Source organism: Hetaerina americana, unplaced genomic scaffold (genome assembly GCF_022747635.1).
Source record: "Hetaerina americana unplaced genomic scaffold, ioHetAmer1.1.p SCAF_5, whole genome shotgun sequence".
In the NCBI taxonomy this organism is placed as follows: Eukaryota; Metazoa; Arthropoda; class Insecta; order Odonata; family Calopterygidae; genus Hetaerina; species Hetaerina americana.
The window spans coordinates 19862918-19881211 of record NW_027287095.1 but is presented as its reverse complement, the minus strand read 5'-3'; the positions used below and the strand labels follow the sequence as shown (position 1 = coordinate 19881211).

General features: G+C 42.8%; 1 non-coding gene across 1 annotated transcript; it reads left to right on the top strand.

Annotated features, from left to right (window-relative positions):
* Window positions 1-13997: 13997 nt before the first annotated feature.
* Window positions 13998-14071, top strand: TRNAN-GUU (transfer RNA asparagine (anticodon GUU)). The gene has a single exon. It is a non-coding gene; the product is annotated as a tRNA-Asn (tRNA).
* Window positions 14072-18294: the final 4223 nt, after the last annotated feature.

The window sequence follows — 18294 nt, the reverse complement described above, 5'->3', positions numbered from 1 at the left end:
ACCCGATGGTTCTCCCGGAATGTAGCCTCCCCTCCTGATGCGTGCCCCTGCGTTTCCAATCGAAATGGCGCGCACTCTCGAGCAGCTTCGGCAGGCCGTGCCGCAGGTCACTGCTTTCGTAAGCGACAACGGGGGTGATTAATTTCTCCAGACGCATGGTAAATGAAGATCTGCCATGATTCACGCGAACAGTCGTGTCCTCTGAGATTTATTACACGCATTTCCATTTTGCTGGGATAATGATCTCGATCGGTATCGACATAACTTAAAATCGGTGGATATTCAATCGACGTAACGACTTGTATAGATTTTAAACAACGACTAGTAACTATTTATATCGAAATTACATTATAAACGGTAGAGATTTCAATAATTCATCTATTGATTGAACCACCTACTATATATAGTTTTAAAACAGGGGTCAAAGAGAAAGATACCTGCGAGTCGCTATTAAATACCTTAACGTTGAACTCCTTGCAATAACTTGTCACTTCACCAACTAGGGGCGATAACATTCTTGATTTGTTAGCAATTAACATGTCCGAAAAAGTCCAGACCAGACCAGAACCCCATTTTGTCTGGGCGTTTGCCCTATCTTGTAAAACTGCTTCGGAAAGTCTAAAGCATAGAAACTATAAAAGGAATTGGTGACCACAGAGCAGTAAATACTAAGTTTTCCCAAGATGGGGTCTGAAATAAGAAATCTAAAAGAAAGATGTACTTGTTTACAGAAGGGGACTATAATTAATGGTCCATATATATGTTTAACATATTATAACATAGATATAGCTAGAGCAATATTCCTTTGGACACGGTTTTTCTAGATTTGAAAAAAAGCTTTCGACAAAGTACCTACTAAACTACTCACAAAGCAATTAGGAGAGATCATGTCAATACAATTCGAAGGATTAAGTGTAGAACAGATAAATTTAAGATGTCATTTTGACAACAAACGGTAAGGGATCAGTATAAAATAACGTTTTTCCGACCGCGTTAGGTTGGAAAGGTGTTTTGTGTCTAGGGTAGTCTGGTGTGTAATCACCCCGTCTCACACACCCTAGTGTTGGCTCGCAGGAAACTAAAATATATAAAATAACTAAGGAGTAAGTAAGGGCTGCCTGTTATTACCAGTGCTGTTCAACGAATGTGCGGAGGAAATTATTAAAGAGGCATCGAAAGAACTAGTGATAGGAATGAAAGTTGGTAGACAGGCAATTCATAAAATCAGTTAGGTTTGCGGATGGTCAAGCTTTAGTTTGTCGGTCAGCGAAGCGGTTGCAAGCATGTTGAGTACATGGGAAAGTCATTGCGATAGATATGGGATGAAATTAATGTTAATAAAACAAAAGCTATGCGGTTTTTAGGAAGATAAAAGCTAAGCTAATTGTTCAAATAGGAGGGCAAAAACTAGAGCAGATGGAGCCAATGACGTATCTTGAAAATATTTTAAACCAAAATGGTCGAAATAGTAGGGACATAAGGAGAAGAATTGTGTTAGCCCAAGAGGCTTTCACATGGAACAGAGAATTGATGACAAGGATGTTTAGTAAGAAGGTTAAGAAAAGGCTCGTTGAAACTTGGATGTAGAGCATAGTTATGTACGAAGCAAAAAAATGGTCACGAAATCAGAATGATGGACGTAGATTGGAGGCTTTTGAAATGTGGGTATGGAGAAGGATGGAGAAGGTGAAGAGGGCAGAAAGGAAAGCAAATGAGGAAGTGCTAGGTATAGTGGGGGAGGAGTGGTTATTGTTGGGAGAAATCATAAGGAGGCAGGAAAAATAGATGAATGGCGTATTGATCGGGAGTAGGTAGTTGAAAACTGTGATGAAGGGGAGAATGTTAGGCAAACGAGGAAGGGGCAGGAGTGGTATAGGAATGTTGGGCGAAATAGCGGTTAGATACGAGTTATACAAACACGTACAAATTAAATCTACATTTACATAACACCCCGCAAGCCGCCGCAAGGGCGTGTGGCGTGGAGTGTTAGGTCACCGCCCGCAAAAAGGAACAAAGCCACATGCAATATCAACACATACATGCAAAACTAAACCCACAGTGGCGTATACATTCATACGAAAACCTTTTCATTCTACACACATGTAAATACATATACTATCACCTAACAAATGATGGCACCTTGGGATGCAGTATGAAATTTATCCAATAACGTGCAATTAAATGTATCGATCGCCCGAAATTACATTATATACATGTATGCTATTATTATTATGGGATCTTCTTACAACGGATGGTGATCCTAGGTAGCTTTCTTAACAAAATTTATTTTATCACTCAGTTCGGTTTAGTAGGTTGTAAAAAATAAAAAAAAAAATTTTACACTGTAAGTATGAGGGCGCAGTTACAACTTTGAAAGACGGAATTTCCGCACAATTCTTTCATCTCGTGAAAGGCTTTGGATAACATCACCGGTTGGTAACATCACGGCTTCGTCCTCCAGCTGCCATGGCCTACCATCGCTACGTCATCATTTGCGTGATATAATGCCAAACTATTGGTCCGTGCTCAAATAAATCAATCAATAAGTAAACAAATGAATAAATATATCTCCAACCAAAGGAAGAAATGCTTGCAGATGATTCATTTTCATAAAATTCATAAAATCGTCATTTCTCATTTTGATTCGCATTGCTACCAATATAAAATTGTCCAGTTGTGAGTATCCTGTATATTCTGATAAATAAGCTTTATATGGTGTCAGATCGTACAGAATACATGTTCCTCTAACGAGATAAACGGGTGAAGTTCAAAAGATGAGGGAGAAGGTTAACGAGAGTTAGTGTACATCGCCGTATGCGAGGACTAGAGGGGAAATGAGTGAGTTTGACTTGGCACGTGACTGAAGGTGGCACTTGGAATCATCACCATAAGGGAACAATTGGGAGTATAGAAGAGTAGCCTGGAGGGATAGCCCACCTGCGCCTGTCGCACGGGATACGCCGCTCAGGCACGGGTGGAGATTCGGGAGGGTCAGCGCTAGGCAGGGGAGAGCGGTAGGCATGGCCATTATCACTTGTGTCTTCATAATAATGTGTGCGGAGGAAATCGTCAGAGATATATGGAGAGAACTGGAGATCGGGATGAAAGTCGGTCGACATTTTATAAGATCAGTGGCGATTTTGCTGATGAAGAAGCTGCCCCATCCAGTCGGCCGAAGGACATAACAAATTACTGCTGGCCGTTAAAAATGGAATAAGTGGGATACGTACGTTTAAAATGAGAGTCATCTCGAAAAGGAGAAGTGGACTAGGTTCCACAAAAATAGGCACATGGGTTAAATTAATCATAAGAACTGGAAGGTATAGGAAGGTATTATAACTTTCGTGTTTGAATGTATATATATACATATATATATATATATATATATATATATATATATATATATATATATATATATATTCAAACACGAAATCCCGCCAAACGGCGAATAAATACTCATATATACAGAAACAGATATAAGGAAAAGGGATAGGAACACATATAAAGGACGAACACAACAGAGGTGGGGAAGGCGGAATCGAACGGATCACAAGAGTAAAAATATTTCCTCAACCGGGACTCGAACACCGGATCTTTCCACTTGCCGGGCGGATACTCTTAACCACTTGAGCTATCGAGGATAGTCAATTTACCCTGAGATCCGTGGGTCTAATATGTCGCCAAGCGCCCCGATTCTTTCAGCCAAGAGATGGCGTCAGGGGGCTGTTTCACCCACCAAAGGAGAAATAGACAATACACAAGGAAAGGAAAGGACAGTGGGTTAGAATTCATACAACATCATACAGGAAAGGAACAGTGCGTTTCGTGGCACGCATAGCCAGAAGAAAGAGATGAGCCACATTGGCCAAATACACATTCAAACACGAAATCCCGCCAAACGGTGAATAAATACTCATATATTTCTCCTCTCCTTTCCTTGTGTATTGTCTATTTCTCCTTTGGTGAGTGAAACAGCCCCCTGACGCCATCTCTTTGCTGAAAGAATCGGGGCGCTTGGCGACATATTAGACCCACGGATCTCAGGGTAAATTGACTATCCTCGATAGCTCAAGTGGTTAAGAGCATCCGCCCGGCAAGTGGAAAGATCCGGTGTTCGAGTCCCGGTTGAGGAAATATTTTTACTCTTGTGATCCGTTCGATTCCGCCTTCCCCACCTCTGTTGTGTTCGTCCTTTATATGTGTTCCTATCCCTTTTCCTTATATCTGTTTCTGTATATATGAGTATATATATATATATATATATATATATATATATATATATATATATATATATATATATATATATATATACTCATATGTATATATGTATATGTATATATATATATATATACATATATATATATATATATATTTATTTATTTATTAATATGTATTTGGTAAGCTACCGGTTAAGGTAAGTTTTTGGATGGACAGCTCCTAAATAATATTTTGCAACTCCTAGGAAAACACAACATCCAGCATCCTACTCGACATCAGGTCCCTCTTCATCTCCGAGTACCTTCTTCCTCCCTTCATCCCGTCCAACATCCCTATCCTATTCCTTCCCTTTCCTCGTTTGCCCAACATTATCCCCTCTATCACAGTCTTCAACATCCCACTGCCGGTCAATACCCCCTTCATCCACTTTTCCTGCCTCCATAGGATTTCTCCCAACAAACCTCTCTCTTCGCCCACCATACCAAGTACTTCCTCATTTGTTTTCTTCTCTGTCCATTTCACCTTCTCCATTCTTCTCCACACCCACATTTCAAAAGCCTCCAATCTACGTCTATCCTCCTGCTTCAATGACCACATTTCCGCGCCGTACTACGCTCCATATCAAAGTTTTAATGAGTCTTTTCTTAACATCCTTACTCAACGTCCCTGTCATCAACTCCCTCCTTGTGAAAGCCTCATTGCCTAGCGAAATTCTTCTCCTTACGTCCCTACTACTTTGACTCTGTTGGTCCAAAACACTACCGAGATACGTAAACTGTTCTACCTGCTCTAGTTTTTGCCCTCCTATTTTAATGTTTAGCTTAGCCTTTTTCTTTCTAGAAAATCGCATAACCTTTGTTTTATTAATATTCATTTTCACCCCATACCTGTCGCACTGAATTTCCAATTCACTATGCAATGCTTGCAACCCCTTGGCTGACTGACAAACTAAAGCTTGGTCATCAGCAAACCTAACTGATTTTACGACTTCCCCGCCCACTTTCATTCCTACCTCCAGTTCTTCCCATGCCTCTTTAATCATTTCCTCTGCATACAGGTTGAACAGCAACGGTGATAATGGGCAACCCTGTCTTACACCTATTCCTAACACTGCCAATCCGGACTCCCCGTTCCCCACTCGCACCTGAGCAGTCTGAGACATGTACAGGTTGCGGATTAGCCTCCTTTCCCTCCAATCTATATATATGACTTAATTGATTCTATGATTCTGATGACGACGGTCGTGCCGTCGAAACGTCAGCACTAGATATGTGAGTGTCGTTTCTTTGTGCTTCTATGTTTTAAAAATCTATGCGTATTTTTATATATTTGTGCGTCGCCGAAGAGCGCTCTATTTCGAAGACATATATATATATATACTATATATATATATATATATATATATATATATATATATATATATATTTATATATATATATAATATTCTAACACTTCTAAACTTGAAAAAACATTAACTTTTAATTTAATATTAAGAAATTATTCCGTCCTGTTGACGAGATTTTGGGGCAAAATGTTCCCGCCCTTAAAATAAGGTAATTTTAGTTCTTCCCTAAGGTTAATGGCCAATTGCCAACCCACTAGTGGTCTTTCTTTCAATTTCTCCTTCACTAACACTGGAAAGGTACACGTTCGTCATTTACACTTTCGTTCGCCATCGTTTTTCCTGTGCAAAATGCACACACTGCCGCTGAAGGGGTGGACGTTGTCGCACCGAAGCAGCGTTTAAACTGAGGGCAATTGCCCTGACAATAGGGGATCTGATCTGATCTAAACTTGTAATTTGGGGCAAGAACATAAGTTCAGGTTGGAGGATTTTTGAGGTTTGGGATGGGTGTGGAAAAGTATGGAAAAGGTAAAATGAACTAAAAGGAAAACATACCAGGAAGTTCTAGGCATGTTGGGGGAGGAGAGGGAGAAATCCCAAAGAGGCAGGAAAGGCAGATGGAGATAATTTTGATTGGCGATGGGGTATCAGAGACGGTGTTATATTGGAGAACGTTGGTAGCTAGCAGTTAGACATAGGAAATGAATAGGCATTATTGGCTGGGTGGAGGGAGTTAAGAAGCATTCGGAATTGAAAAATGGTTTCGTGTTAATTCCTGGTGCAGAGTTCCTATTTAGTTTCGTGATAGGTGAGGCTTAAGGCTTAGAAATTCAGCAGTGCTTAGGTAATGTATCCATGAAAATCCTACCTTGATCAGTTTGACATTAACTATAAAAATTAACTTTTAAAATTGACGTAAAAACATTAAAAGCGTTATCAGCAAGGCATGTTCAAGATTCAGATTAGCACGAGGATATCTACGATCGCTTCGAATCCGCGGCGGACGCGTGGGTTTGCAGACCGCGGTGGGATCGCGTCGTGCCAGGCTCCATGAGAAATGCAGGGCGTCGCCCAATCATGTTCCCCCCCTGGGAGAGACAACGTGGAGTTTAGACTCGTGCGCCCGTGTGGGCGAATCAGGGGCATTTGTAATAGGAATGCCAGGCTATAGCTAGGTACAGCGTTTGCAGTTTCCGCCGTACCAAAACTCTGGTATTGCCTCGATCGCAGGATCGGGCCAGTTCTTAATCCACCTAAGCCCATTCCTCCCTGATCTCTGTGCTATACAACTGCTTGGGGAGGGGGGGGGGGGAGGCGTCCACCGCGTCCGGCAGGGACCTTCTCCCCACCCATATATCGTCCAACCCGAACATTCGTAAACTCCGGGCTCAGAACATACGCTTCCTTCTTCGATTGCATGAATTCCTTCCGAATGGAATTGCTGACTGCTGAACAATTTTTTGCGAGTAGAGTTCCCTCCAACTTATATCGAATTTTTTCATATGCGCACAAAATGCATTTTTGCACTGCAATATTTGTCGAGAGAATCGGGACTGAAGGCGCCACGAAGAATGAGGTGGATCAATGGAGGAATAACGGCCAGGTAAAGATGGTTGTTATGAACGGAAGAGTAGCTCTCTGAGGGCTTATAACATTTGACGTCAGATAAAGGAAAAAGTGGACGGATGTTGCGGTCAAGCAGCCTTAGGAGGGACATCCTGGCCATGATGACGACTGCATCCAGTGCATTATCGGATCTGCTAAACAGTCACACACTGACAGCTATTCATTAATTTTTACAGCCGGCCACGCAGAGGTCCCAGGTGTCGTTGCCGTGAATGAAAGTGACTCGAGTTATGTGCTATAAGGTTGGGAAGAAGGGGGGGGGGTCACGCCTCCCAAGCAACTGTTGCTTGCTGCGCGCCCGCCCGCCCGCTCTGCCTTTGATATCGTTGCCCTGCGGGACAACATTAGGAGGGGGAGGGGACGAGAGTGCGCATTCGAAGGAATGAACTACGGGGTGGGGCTGACGAATCAAAGGGCGCGAGCGAACACAATGCCAGTGTGCCCTTCATCGCGAGAGTTGGAGGAGTTGCGTCTCGCCCCCCTCTCCTCCAGGGGATGGGGCTCGATTTCTTAGTCGAGGCGGTAGCGGCACCCCTCCCCCTGCTGCGAAGGGATTGCTTGGGAGCCTCGAGAGCTGGAGTCGAAGGAAGTTGGGTGTCGTTTCGGAGGGGAAGCATCCCCACCTCCGTGGATGCCCCCGACTCCCCTCCCCCCATCGACGACGGCGGGAGAGTGCTGCCCCCCGCGAGGGCGCGTGTTGCTGCCGAGTCGCTCGTGCGAAGGCAAGCGGGCCGCCGCCCCCCCCGAAATGGAAGGGTGGCGAACCCCTCCGTCGTCCGCCCGCCCCCAGGCAGCCGGTGGAGGGGTTCGCCGCCCCCATGGCACGCACACAGATGCCCCCCTCCCCGCTCCACCGACCACTCCCGACTGGAGCGGTGCGTGCGGATTGGGGGTCCCCCTGCATCTTCTGGGGGCGGGGGAACCTCTACATTCACTCGCTCTCGTCTGCCCCCCTCTTGCACAATGACTCACACAGAAAGGGTCCCCCCCAGAAACCCTCGCGCATCCACTCACAGGAATCCTGTTCCTCTTCCGTCACCTGCTTGCACATTCAAACTCCCCGATCGCACCTCTCATCTGCCGATCGCCCGATTCTGGTCGCTAATATTTGTTTTCTCATCATATTTTACAAACGCTGGCTTTTTAATGTAAAAATTTAGCAATTATTTAAAATAATGTTTGCTATAACTATTGGTCCAAAATATATATCAGGCTTCTTGATGGCCCCCACTAATTAGGGCGCACACCCCTCGAAGGTCCAAATGGATTACTGCTCAAAAGGAAAGGGTGAAATTATGTGATTGTGAAATAAGGAATTACAGGGTTTTCCCAAAAATAAGTACAATAAATCCAGACAAAAATTATTGCATATCAAAGTACAAATTACTAAAATTTTTCAATATATTCGTATCACCCTTGTACATTGACACAATATTGATACCAGCCCCTCCGCCAGTCGCGGTACGCTTCCAGGATGGCGTCAACGGTATCCTCGGCAATGCATCTCTTTACCGTTATCCAGCGTTCCAAAATGGTTACCTCTCAAGCTCCTTTCTATTCTTGCAAATGTAAACAAATCCGGCAGTGCCACATCAGGGTTGGGACGGCGTGGCATTGTCGTGATGCAGCCTCCAGTAGCCAAATAATTCCTTCCTGCTGACGCGTTGCACTCTTTTCCGCAGCTTTTTCACGTAGAACTTACTGTTTGCTGTCTGTCCCCGAGGCAGACACGCATTGTGGACCTAAAGATTAGAACTGAATGAGGTTAGAAGCAGAGTTTTACTGAATAATGAATCTTAATGATGCTTGCTATTGTAGTTTCAAATAAACAAGCCTATACTGAATCACAACGTATAATACGAGTTTACGTTTATAAAAGTGGAGGTAATTAAAAACTACAGACTCAAAATCTTCACACAAATAGCTTCTTTTAGGTTGTCCATATAGCATAATTACCAGAAGTTTATCACTAGCTGCATATAAATCTGCAGAAACAAATTCAGGCTTAGAGATATTCGATGTTTTCTGGCTTAACTTCAGGTTGAGAGGGCTGATCACTAGAGTAAACAAGAATCTTACATCTAAGACTTCAGTGCATGTACACTGCGATACCACCACCATCATTCTATCAGATCGATCATTACGGAAATCTGAAAGTCGTCGTGTTTCACCATCCCATTGGTTATATGTTCTTTAAGCCAGCTTGCAGGCAATACCAATGATGCAATAAATGCAATCCTATAGTGGTGAGAGATATGGAAGCTAGAATTAAATTTGAATAAACGTGTTCCGATAAATTTTTTGGAGGAAGAGTATTCCACCCGAAAACACACTGTACAGGGAACCAATATTACACACGTGGAATAGGTCAAATAATTGGGTGTAACGATAACTCAGGATATGTCCTAAGGAAAACACATTGGTGAAACTTGCGGAATAACAAATAAAAGATTAGGATTCATAAAAAGGATACTTGGGCATTTTAATGAAAGGGTCAAGGAGCTTTGTTATTTCACGTTAGTTAGCCCCCACCTTGAGTAAGATTCAAGTTTATGGCATCCTCATGATGTAGGCTTAGTTTTGGAACTAGATCAATAGTAACGTGGAACAGCTAGGTTTATGAAAATTGTTATAACCAAGGTATCAGTGGCACGACACTATTAGAAGAATTAGGAAGGAAGCCACAAGTTGACCGTAGGTAGAGCTTAAATTTACTGCGTTAATTTGGGGCAAGTTACTGAACTGAAGATGTTAAATACGTATTATGGACCCCGAATAACTATGGTGGATCAGATCATCAACGTGAAAACATGAAGATAGATAGTAGATTATAGATTTAAAATGATTTTCCTCTTACGATTAGAGATTAAAATAGATTCGACTGCAGGCGTGAAGGAGATAATTAGAATTGGTAGTGTACATGTTTATATTTTGTCGATATCCTGCATGTTAGGTTTTTATTTTTTAGACCCATTTTTTAACAGTTCTACTGCATGATTTGAATATAAGTATCCTGTTAATACATATTTTTGAATGTAACTGCCGTGTGATTTCGTGTGATTAACTTTTTTCGAGTGCAATCTCAGACTAATATTTGTGAGGAGGTATCATGATTGGAATTGGGTGACCTAAAAACCCGCGCCACGCGCCCTAGCGGTGGCTGGCGGGATATCGTGTAGATACGTAGATAGAATGACACTGTCATACTTCGCCCCGAAGTAGGGTCTGAATTCATCAATGTCCGCGAAGAGGGACTGGGTATTGACGTGGCACGTGTGCAAAGACTTGCTTTTGGAGGATTTATGATATGAAAGTTTAGAAAACTGGCAGTAAAGAGTATGCAAACGGAATATATAGTGTTCTCTCCGTATATCTTCCTTTATGTTATATGCGAACATCAACGTCAGTGTCATTAGGCATGATGATCTTCCGGTTCCTACCCTCCTTTCTCACAAGCATAATCTCTCTTCAGATCCACAGGTATTCTGGTGTACTCTTTTTCTAATACCCCCTTGTCTCAGCATAGAGGGTCTACCTTTGAATGGATTTAGAGACTCATCCATCTTGATAACATAGTCGGAGTTCCATTAGGGCCTTTCTTAATAATTTCTTTCTGCTCGACGAGCTATAAGAAACAGAGGTACTAGATTGTCTTGAATACACCTCACGTTAATAATCGGATGACGCAGATGACACTCACGTTGGTATGAAAGCTCTCTATTTACGAGTAAATACGAGTAATCAATGTCATCCCCTTAATTTCGACCCCTGAGTTGGAGCCGACTCGGCTCACAAACGTACACCATCACTCTTGTTTGCAATCCCGTTCGTGCATTTCCATAACTTTCCTGAAAAACGTAATTTTGCTCAATGTGACGGAGATATTAAAATGAAATGAAGTCATTGACTTTCTAATTCCACACACTTACCGGAAGAGATGATTTTATGAACAGTTCATTCTTTTTTATGTGGTGCCTTATTTTCCTCAGCTAAAATTTCGATTTGGCCATAATTTTGGTGAGGGAATGGTTGATCAGGGAAGCGTTCTTGTTTTTCACCTGAGCTCTGCCAGACGGAAATATGCCGTCTTGCACTGCCTTCGCGTGCTCCAGCGGTTACTTCAGCACATGGCGGAAGGGTGCAGGGTCACTTGTGCTCTCGAGCGAGGATATTGAAGAGTCGATCGGTGGATCTCCCCCTCCGCTGGTGGGAGCGAACGACTCACGGGTCGAGCGAGGCGAAGTCTCCTCCAGCCGACGCGCACCGCGGTGAAAAGGTCCGCTCCCGAAGAGGCGGACTCAGGGAAGTGAAGAACTTCTGGGACAAATTCATTTATTTAACGATTTTTTTATTGAGGCGAGGCTGAGACTTAATAGTACCTTCTTCCATCTTATTCCTATACGTACTTACAGTAAAGACAATTTCAAGCAACCCAGCCCTAGGTTGATGAAAACCCACCTAGGCGGGAATCCAACCCGCGACCTCTGAGCTGGCAGGCGAAGGGGTTACCCCACCGCCACCGGAGTTAGTGGCGGGGTGACGCCCTCGCCTGCCAACAGAACAACAATGAATGTCCACACTCAAAAGAAATATTCCTCTTGGACAATCTTTTTGTTTCCTTCTGTGTCATGCCTCCTCTCCAAAACCTCCAGTCCTTATGTCTCAGTTCCTTAGACCCCAAACTTGACCCCTCCACTTCTGAAAATATTGCTTCTAAAAATCAATCGATCAATCAATCCGAACAACTCAGCATAGAAAACCTACGACGGCATAACGAAACTAACAGACAACCACTTGAGGCCTCCTTTTCCCCACCCATTCCCCAAGACCTACCCCAAATACAAGGGTGATGGTATAACTTACGTATTTCTCCCGTCGACTACAGTAGACCTTCACACCCCTTTAGAGGATGTATCATCCGCAGGCGTCTTTACCATTGCAAGGCTTTTTCAAAATCTAGAAAAACCATTTGAGTATTGCTCTCTCCCGAACTGAAGATATAATGAACAAATTCCCTTTATCCTGTAAGGCGCAAAGTCGTGATTGTAGTAATTTGGTAGACATGCTATTGAACGCCTGATTATCCAAAACCCAGTGACCACTCGTATTTTCTTTCACTCATGCATCCAACTCTTTTCAAGATTTCAACCTCTTCCTCTCTTTTACTTGTGTCTATATTCTTGTAAATGTATGACTGGCACTTGTCTGCATTGATAGATAGCCGCTTCAATCCTAGAAAAGCTAAATGAAACGCAGAACTCTGCAGTTTTAAATACATTAGATGTATAAGCCACCCAATTAAAGAAAACATTAAACACACTAACCAACCCGATGCTTGGTTTGATAGTTAAAGGGTGAAACTCGCCCATTCTTAAGCGCAACAGTGGATTTTGAAAGTCTTGCTTCATTATGCACAGCTTGTTTGAATGTGATGGTGACAAAGGGCCTCATCCGGAATCGAACCCAGACCCTTGGTACACTCGCTCTGACCTCCCAATGGAGAATGTAGTGCATGATTCAGGCTAGGTGTGCCCCGCCCCCTCCTTCAGTTGTTGAATGATTCCAAGGCAAATGCCGTCGAGTGGTGCCTCTGCTGCCGGCCATCCCCCTCGTCCCCTCCCCGGAAGCTGCGCGTCAGCACGCAGTTGCTCCTGCCCCCCCCCCCTGGCGGGCGCCCCCACCGGAAGCGGAGCATGTGTGCAGCCGCCCCTCGGGAAGTGGAGGGTCCGGAAGTCGATCAACGCGGGCGGAGGGGTCCAGCGACGCACAGATGCGCGCGCGGCTGTCCCATCCCACGCCGGTGGTGATCTATCTTAATGGAAAGTAATTATGACTATTTATAATGTTGATGCATGGCAAACTTGTCAGATATATTTAACGTTTGAAATTTTCAGCTATTTTTATGTTCACGTATTCTCTCAAATTCACATCTATGGCAAATGACAGAAGCCCATAGTTATTATAAGTTATGTACTGTAAGGTAACTTACTTACGAATGTAAAAATTGGTTTCCCATAGGAAAGATTTAGTTTTTAAGAATCATTGCCCGTGGCTCGAATGCTCGCATTGAAATGGGACAGTCTTCTCTAATATTTTGTGCGCTGAATATTCAGTAGAAGTGTCAAACGATGTCACAAATGAGTAAATGCCAATTCAGAGAGGCTTTAGAGCTTTTATTTCCGCTTTGGACCGCATCTCTTGGAGACACCTACTCCACGAAATGCGACCACGCACTCGGAGGACGCGCCGTCGAGCGCGTGGGCGGAGCAGCCTGAGTGATTCGTCGCGAACCCCTGGTCTCTGAAATACTGGTTCCCCGGGCTCATTTTATTGAATTAATTTGTTGAGGGACGAAGATTAGTGCGAGAAGCAAACAACACGGCCATTCAACATTTGCCATTTACGAGCACTTCTGGAAATATCTTGAGTTGGATGAAAGATTTTTTGATTGGTCGGGTACAAAGAGTAGTCATAGATGGAGTTGGCTCGACTTCGGTAGAGGGTGCTTCAGGTGTTCACCAAGGAAGTGTAATCGGACCTCTTTTATTCCTACTTTACGTTATCGACATTGACTCCGTAGTCACTAGTGTTTATTTGCCGACGATGCATTGGTTTACCGTGATATACATAATCCTGAGGACACAGCAGCTTTATTAGATGACCTCAACGCTACACAAAGCTGGTGCGACACTTGGCAATTAGAATTAAACTTAAAAAAGTGCGTAGTGATGAATTTTTGGAAAAAGAGCAATTCCTTCAATGCCTTCTGTATTGATTACATTGAATTTAAATTTTACGTCTACATATAGCTTCCGTGGCGCAATCGGCTAGCGCGTTCGGCTGTTAACCGAAAGGTTGGTGGTTCGAGCCCACCCGGGGGCGATTATTTTTGCCGGTTCCAGTGGCGGCGGGGTTATGTCCCAAGGTTGGCAGATGAGGACATAACCCCGTAAGGTGCTCGTCATCGTGTCTATTATTATCGCCATTAACAGTCTGACGTACTCGTAATAAGCCAAAAAGTGCTGTTTTCGGACTAAGAATAAATAGATATTTAGACTTGATTAAATACTTCGGCGTTACCTTCACTCACAACCTCTCCTGGGTGAAACACATGCGGGGATTATGTAGACAAGCTAACAAAAAATTAGGATTTATTTGAATGGTACTGTGTAAATGTGATAAAAAGGTCAAAGAGAAATGTTATATGTCATTGGTTAGGCCTCATTTAGAATATGCTTTGAGTATATGGGATCCTCACCAAGTTGGATTAATTGCCGAATTTGGTTCGCGTGCAGCATAGAGGAGCTAGATTTGTAAAACGTTGTTATGATAAACTTAGTAGCGTGTCTAAAATATTATTAGATCAGCTACGCTGGGAATCACTCACGGAGCGAATGTTAAATTGTAGATTGAACCTCAAGCATGAATTGGAAGGACGTCTCTTTAGCAGTGATGTATTGAAAATGTATTTTTACCCCCCTCGTACTTTGGTAAGAGAGATCTTGTCAGGAAAATCAGAGAGATTAAGTGTGGAACAGAGAGGTTAAAGATGTCATTTTTTCCACGAAAAAGAAGGGATCAGAATAACATTGTTCAAACGCGGTATGACCATATTCGGGTCAAAATTAGTCTGATATGTATTCACCCCCTGCCACACACCCTAGCGGTGGCTGGCATTTGATATATTCTGGGATTTAATTTAGAGTCAAGGGAATTAAATTTCCTAACTAAAATATCAAATCATCAAAAAATATCAAATAAAGAATGACCAGGTCACCACGAGCATCCATTTATCCTCCAAATTCTGATTGTCATTCTCAAAGTAGTTCCTTTTGGATGAAATGCACTTGTCCAGCTCTCTTATCCTGTGGTCGAGGACACGCTGGAAGCTATTGTTTTATATCCTCCTTATTCGCCTAAGCCGCTTTCATCATTGCATCTGATGAGCACAAACGTATTCCACAGTGTATCTCCGCATCAGGGAAGAGGGAACTGTCACACGGGACTGTTTAGAAAACAGGGAGGATGGGGAACAAACTTCACGTTGATTTTCGCGAGATATTCAGCGAAAAAATTTGCGAAATGCGGCAATGCATCATATCGTGTTGCTGCGTCCAGCCTGTCATACTTTGAAATGTGGCTTTTAACAATGGATATGGCCTAGGAGATTTTTCAATGTATTCCTATAATACATACGTATATAGCCCAGTTACTGTTGCGCGTACTGGTACATGTATATATACCATTTCCTGAATTTGGAAAAAAACTGTGTGACCATAACTTTCCCAGCCCTTTATCTTTTTTGGTGCTGGTGCTATGGAGAGTTCCATTAAGAGCTTTCCCTTTTACTCTCTGTATTTATATAAATGAAGAAGGCAAGTTTCACCCGCAGTGACTATCTTTGAGAGAAGCAGTTAATCTTCCATTAATATTAACTTCAACTGCGAACAAACCTGTCCTCGGACATCCTGTGGCTTGGGTATGAGTATTCTCGGCATCCACCGCGCACAAACGCGCATCTTATTCACCAGCTAATTTAATTAGAATTAGAAGTTCGGCACCTGGGGATCTGAACAATTGAAAACGGTGGTCTTAAGTTACTCGTCGTCTTCAAACCGTTATCCCCTGGACCAATTTTTGCCAAGTGCAAGAAGAGGAAATAGTCAAAATATACTAGGCAGGGGCGGAGGATTGCAGTCCCAAAACGCTCGTCTTCTCAACATTCTTTGTTTTTTGTGTTGGTTGGTAATCATTTTCGGTGCCCTCGTCCATAATTTGGGACATCCGAGATTTTCCGTGTAAATAATGGTGCGTTCAACAAGAGGGTATTTTTCAGCCAGAGCCCCAAACATCAATTGTCGATGAGATCAAAGTTCTTGGTCCATTTGTTGAACGATTTCATTTTAAAGGACTTCGCAACGGGCTGGAGTAAGGGTTGTCGCGGACATTGTTATCTGCACTCACCGACAGCCAAACGACTGCCAAATCCAAATAATAAATTCAATGACTTCGGAAGCAATCAATGGATTGTACTGCATGCGTAAAACTATATCCTGACCCGCCAATATTTAAATATAATAAAACGGCCCGTACTTTTATGATGTGACTCGTATTTACGCAACATGTTACTTAACGGGAGTGTTCCTAGGGTGCTTAGTGGAGTTTGACCTGGCGTTTTGGCGGGGTGATATGGAATCGACGGTGAACTGTTTAGTTTTCCTAGAAATATGACGTCACGGATTGCTCCTCAGGGAACGCATTTCGTGCACAGTTTTTCGGGGGGAATGTGATGCTGTTCCGCAGTGACACGACGAACGCGTGGACTGACTATTCTGTCAAAAGAAATCATTGATAAAACGGACTCAATCACAACGCCTTTTTTCCGATCTTTGCCGATGGGCTCCACTAACATCAGAGGTGGGATTCAACGCACGCTGCTGACGGAGGGCGAAGAATGGAGGGGCCGGTGGTGAAGATCACGGGCGAGAGACCCCGCACCGACACCCGCACCTCCAGCTCCCCCCTACCTTCTTGCAATGCCTTGCTGCGACCCGGCAAGGGTGACTCGGGCGAGTGGCTCTCCGCAATCGAAACTTCGGCACCGGAATTCCGTGGGTCAACCCGCGAGCAGTGGAATGAGTGTAAATGGTCCGTCATTTTGATATTCTATTTTATTCCCGTTTAGACAACAAAAAAACCATGGCAATTAAATGCGGTGCATTTACAAATATTACCTCACATTTTTCAACCCTATAAAAAGAAAATTTGTTGGTAGATATCATCTTGGCATTTATTTTTACCTTCTCCTTGGGATTAATTTAGTCAATATTATGAGAAATTTGATTTAAAAGGGCATATTTTCCCACTTCGACATGGACGGGTAGGTTCGTGAGAGATTGGTGGATGGCCTGCTTCAGGTGTCGCCGCGCAAATCATTTATTAACATGTTCATCTCCATAACCATTGCAGAACGACTAAGTTTAATTGTAATCATCTCTTTACAATAATCCACATTGGATGCGGGCCAGGCGTGAAGATAAAATCTTTTTTCTCGGTATTTGGTTATGTCTCTAGTGATGAAACATTCGGCGCAATCCAGTCGATAAAGGTGTTTTAATGGAAGAATTAATTTTTATATTTAGGGGATGGTCGAGTTTAAAATGTCTAATATTCTAAAAACTGAATCGAATCGTAAAAGAAGTGGAAGGATTTCGCGAGTTTGATAAGGTGAATTGGTTTGCACGCATTCCTGCCAGCATGAATTTGGTTTGCCTTGGCTCTCTGTTTACATCCAATTTTTCCGTACGTTTGTAGAATCTTGATAATGGCGCAGAAGCGTTGAACCCGGTTGAGGTTTATTAAACTCGAAGTGTGGGTAATTGATGATAACTTTTATTTATTCTTTGCCTATATGCCACAAAGTTGATTCCAACACGATTGCATATTTTGTGCCGGGAACAGGACTGTGAACGCGAATGGTTTATGATTTCAGCAATGGTTCAATACGCTCATTATATCTTCTAGGCTGTCCAATAATAGTTCTTGAAGTATAAAATATTATTTCCCTAAAAAATGACCTACAAGTGTCAAATGTAAAATTTTCCAAATAGTCAAAAACTTATGAGTGTAAAATCGGTGGAAGAATATGCATGCAAGTATTGCAACATTTTGTAAAATTTCCAGGTTAAAAGGAATAATTGAGAACAAATTACCATTCATCTAATTCCATCATGTCCTCTCCTGGATATTTAAAAATTACTCGGACTGCTGTTGAGTGGTGACGTTACTTAAAAACGCCCTCGGGTCCATCAACTTGTATTACTGGCCGCACTAGGGACATTCAGTGAAACTACTACCTCCAATTCTGGCGTCATGTCGATGTTATTGCTAATACAACAATCAATTCCGATTCCCTTCGTTTGGTGAGTGGCTTCTCATCCCACTGCCTTTTTCCTTTTTGCCTTAGGTCTTCCTTAACTTCTTCGTCATCCACGTTCAATTACGCTGTGTTGTTTGAGTAAGCATTAGATAACAGTATTGATAGGAATGAGCTCTTACGGCTAGTAATATATAATAAATTTGAAACTCCAATAGCCGTTATATTT